The sequence below is a fragment of the Gekko japonicus genome, unplaced genomic scaffold, assembly GCF_001447785.1.
Source record: "Gekko japonicus isolate JY-2015 unplaced genomic scaffold, Gekko_japonicus_V1.1 scaffold1408, whole genome shotgun sequence".
NCBI lineage: Eukaryota > Metazoa > Chordata > Lepidosauria > Squamata > Gekkonidae > Gekko > Gekko japonicus.
The window spans coordinates 415,951-420,822 of record NW_015163131.1 but is presented as its reverse complement, the minus strand read 5'-3'; the positions used below and the strand labels follow the sequence as shown (position 1 = coordinate 420,822).

At 54.1% G+C, this 4,872-nt stretch overlaps 1 pseudogene; it reads left to right on the top strand.

Annotated features, from left to right (window-relative positions):
- Positions 1-1,538: 1,538 nt before the first annotated feature.
- On the top strand, positions 1,539-2,064 carry LOC107106754 (annotated as a pseudogene).
- The last annotated feature ends 2,808 nt before the right edge of the window (positions 2,065-4,872 follow it).

Below are 4,872 nucleotides of genomic sequence, written 5' to 3'. Positions count from 1 at the left end.
GGTCTTGCTTGCAGCCAACTGCTTGGGAGGAACCCTGCAGCTCCTCGTCACCTGCACTTCGTCTTCCCTCCTGGTGCTCCATTCTAAGCCTCCGTCTCCGGCACTCAAAGGGTGTGTGTGTGTGTGTGTGTGAAAGCGGAGGGCTGGTAAGGACCCCCCTGGGTTTCCTCTGTTGGGACCTGGGGGCTGGGAGGAGCTGGTGGCTCCGCATCCGCTGTCGGCTGTGAACTCTTCTTGCTTGCCGGCTTCTGCTGGCTACACAGGACTCCTCTTCTCCTGAGGAGTCCTTCTCTCCTGACGGACCTACAATATGATTACTACACCCATGGACTGAAAGTTCCTAGAAGGAAAACAATTTCTGAAACCTTTGTGCTTATAAACGAATCCTGAGCGACCCTCCCTGGCATCCATGTAAGCCACAGAGATGTCCCAGACCCAGGGAAACTGGTGGCACTGTCTCCAGATGTTCAGGGTCGTGCACGTGGTGTGCCTGTAGAAGGAAGTGGGGTGGCCGTTATTGGGCCAGTTTGGCCATTGGTGTGCAAAGCCAAACGCTCTCTGTGTCTATACACAAGTATAGGCTTTGTGTGTGTGACTGGGGCTCTGCTTTCTGCAGTGCTCCCCTCGCTGTGTGTCTACGTTCTTCAGCACCAGTAGGAGAAAACGTGGGGCTTTAACAGGGAACTACGCTGATGTGCCACTGACAAACATGGCCTCCTGCTGCAGTACCAATTTTATGGAGCGAAAACACACTTCAAAAACTCATTTGCGGTCTTTGAAAATGGAAAACACACTTCAAAGAGAGCTGCTTTCTCGATTTGCTCCTTCCCCTTCCCCCTTAAAGATGCAGGGAGCCTTTTCCCTGTGGGTGGAGGCATCCTCCCCGGCGCCCTGCCTCTCCCCATTTCCACCCTCTGCAGGGGTATGGACGGGGCTGGGCTCCCGTGCTGCTGTTTATCGCGCTGGACTGACTTCCAGACATTCTTTCTCGGTGGCAGGCAGCGTACCTTAGGGGGAGCTCTGCTGGTTGGTTTATATTGTGTCACGTGTCCCGACGCTTGCCAGAGGGAGAGGCTCTCTGGTGCTCTCAGCGTGGCTGTACAGGAGGCCACAAAATGACTACCATATGGCAAAATTGCCAGCATCTTTGTGCTGGATGGATCTAAATATAGCAGAACCTCTTCCGAGACTTGTCTTGGTAGACAGTCAGTGTACCGCCCACAGACATACGAAATGCTTTGCGTGATGCTGGGGGAGATTCCTGATCACCTGGTCCCGGGCGAAGAGGGTTGTGTGGCAGGTGAAAGGTCACTAGAAGGGTGCAGTCGTGGTAGCAGGACGCTGTGTATCCAAAAAGTTGTTCATGACTTGAAAGTGTGCATATAACCCCAATCAGTACAGGCCCACTCGTGTAGCACAACACAACGCGCAGTGTCTTGCAATGCCTTCTGGGTCAGCATTTGGCTGGAATACTTCCGTTTTGAGCACAGAATGTTCCCATCTGATCCGCCTTAGTGACTAGGGTGGTAAGTCGCTTCATGGATGTAACCAGCATTGAGAAGACAGCAGAGCCCGCCTGCCTCGTTTATGACACAAAAGGCCGCTTTGCGGTTCACCGAATCACCCCAGAGGAGGCAAAGTACAAACCGTGCAAGGTGAGGAAGATCTCTGTAGCGGTGCCAAGGGGATCCCTCACCATGTGAGGCATGATGCCAGGACCATCTGCTACCCAGACCCCTTCATCTGGGTGAATATGACACCATCCGGATTTTGAGCTGGAGACAGGCAGGATCACAGGCGTTGTCAAGTCTGACGCAGGCAACTTGTGCGTGGTGGTGACTGGCGGGGCGAACCCTGGGTTGTGTTGGTGTGGTCACCAGCCGGGATAGAGACACCCTGGTTCATTTGACGTGGCTCCCATGAAGGAGGCAGATGGCAACAGCTTTGCTACCGGGTTGTCCAGTGATCGACAAGGGTCACGACAAGCCTTGGATCTCTCTTCCTTGCAGAAGGGGAATCCAGAGAGAGGCACAAGCGGCTGGCAGCAGTGCTGAGTTAGTGTGAGCTAGCTCACAGTTTTTTAGCCTCCGGCTCACACATTTTTGTCTTAGCTCAGGAAGGAGGGCTCCAGAGCAAACGATGCAGCAGCCAAATGGCTCGCTCACAACTTTAATGCCAGGAGCTCACACAGGAGAATTTTCACTCACAAGACTCCACAGCTTAGAGGGAGCCTTGGTTGGCAGCCCAACAGAGCCACGGCCGAGCCCCTGGAATGCTGGCCCAGAGACCCACCCAGAGCTCCTTTGACAAATAAAACCTTTTCACACACACACACACCCAAAACAACAGCAACATTTTTGGGGAGGATTCAAGCCACGGCCCTTCAACGTAAGACGTTACAGCTCTGTCCAGCTCTGCATTCTGGCATGCTCATCTTTCTTCTGGCTACCCACAGTGCTTTGTTAAAGGAATCCTTCGCAACCCCATTTCAGTTCAATATGAACAATGAAAGACCTGTAGAGGGAGCACAGAGTCACGCCATAAGAACATAAGAACGTAAGAGATGCCAATGTTGGATCAGGCCCAACGCCAGTGAAGTGGCGAATGAGCACTCACGGAGCGGCCTTCCGTTGGATCAGACCGACCCCCCCCCTTGGCCCATCAGAGTCAGGGCGGTCTAGTCAGGCCGGCAGCCGCTCTCCAGCGTCCCAGGCGGAGAGAGGCCTCTCGCATCACCCACCAAGGGGCTGTTTCCCCTGCGAGTGGCAGGGCCAGGGCCTGGGAGCTTCTGCCGTTGGGAGTTTCGGCCGCTGAGCCCCAGCCCCGCCCCTCACGGTCAGCCGCAACACTGTGAAGAATGAGTTTGTGAAAGCTCAGCATGGCACAGGTGTCCCAGGAGGACGGCAGGTGTGGAAGAGGCATGTCTCTTGGGAGGAATCATACCGATGATGGGACCGTGTTATTTCCAAAGAATAAATTGGCACGGCTGCAGAATGAAATCAATCGTTGACAGCCGAGATGACTGTTTCTCCAAGGGCGTATCAAGACAAATTGCTGCCTGTCTCCTCTGGGACGGTCGCCGTGGGCGTAACAAGAGGCTTGATGGAGCGGAGGGAGGGTCCCATGCCCTGCTCGTTGGCTCTCAGCCAGATGCCCCCCCGGGGCAGCCCCCGAAACTGGGCCTGAGAGCAGCAGCTGTTGCCTGACATTTGACCCCGGCAACTCGGATCTAAAGTCAAGATCCCAGTCAGCTTTCGTAGCCAACAGCCATTGGTCAGCCTGGTCTCGGCCGTGAATTCGCCTGATCTCCTTCGCAAGCCATTCACAGCCATCATTGGCAGCAGCGTGAGCGAATTGTACGTTATAAGAAAGCATTTTCTCTGCCTGAACTCCGTCTCTTGGCCAATCAGCTGTCTTTGGACAGCTCCAAATTCTAGCCTTGATGCAAGAGGGGGATTCACTCCTCTTCATGCACTCGCTCCATGTCTGGCTGGTGCCCCACAGCCCATAGGACGGAGGAGGCAATTGATATATTTCTGTATCAGAACAATCGCTACAAATAAAGGAAGAAAGTGGAGCTTTGAAGGAGAGGGCCCCCCCGCCCCCCCCACCCGCCCCCCCGGGTGTCAGGAGGATTTCAGTTGCTCGCAGGTATCTCTCTCAGCCCCGCTTCTGACCGATGCGTTCCACTTCTTGCCGTGCCTTTTAAGGTCAATTTAATTTGTCTCCTTCGGCCTCCCCTTTCTGCCCAAGGGCTGAGCCCAGCCTGAAACTCAGCACTTGGCCAGTGATTAGAAGAAGGGGAATGACGTGGGACCCAGAGATACAATCGCTCAATGCCACTCAAAAGTTAACAAGGCAGAGAGGCCTGTCCGAAAGATCTGGAGTCCAGATAAAGTGGCTTGATTCTCTTGGCGTACAACCGGCTTCGCCACAGAGCCTTCTAAATCTGGCAAGCTAAAATGGGTCTCAGACACACCGAGAGCAGCGGCCCCATGTCGTTGGGTAGCTTCCTAATAATACACGACTTGGTGCTATGTTGTCCCTGGAGACGGGCATGACTTTCTAGCTCTCGCTTTTGAACCCTCCTGGCAGAGGGGCACACCGTGACATTGATGGTTTGCAGATGATCCGCCCGTTGGAGCAGCGTGTTCTGTGACTAAAGCGAGAGGTATTTCCCACCTGTCACCCTTTCCTCTGCTGCTGCTGCTGCCCACGCGACATGGAGTGCACAAAATACCCTTTACAAGTACAAGGACCCAACTATTACAAACTGCTCTGGGATCTCAGTGAAGTACGGGTCCCCCCTCCGATTTAGGATGGAGCCACGCTTTTGCAGTTACTCTGAAGGAGTACAGATTGGCTCAGTATGTAACGTGGCACCAACGGCTGTCTGAACATGCTTACGGGACACAAAGGTCCAGAATTAGTCTGAGTTGGGACTGGCAACTCCAGCTTGGGAAATTCTTGAATGTCTCGGGGGGTGGGGTGCTAGGGCTTGTAGAGGGGGGAACCGGAGAGGGATATCGCCGGCAGTGGCTTCCCACAGCCTCCGCCCTCCGAAGCCGTCTTTTGTCCGAGGGCCCTGGTCTCCCTGGACTGGAGGAGATCAGCTGTCATTCTAGGAGAACTCCAGGCCTCACCTGGAGGCTGGGAACTGTATTGTGAGTACTGCCCAAGTTATAACGTTGGCCAGTCATTCTGTGGCTTACACGGGATATGCGCACTTCATGTACCAGATGTTCTGCCTTTGGGTAAATAAGTACCTGTAACATTGGCTCTGGCACCTACTCTCTCCGGCAGTGATTTTATTGGCATATTCTCAGCAATTCTCCGTACAAAGGGCTGGACCCAGCAAGCCTTTTCGCTGGT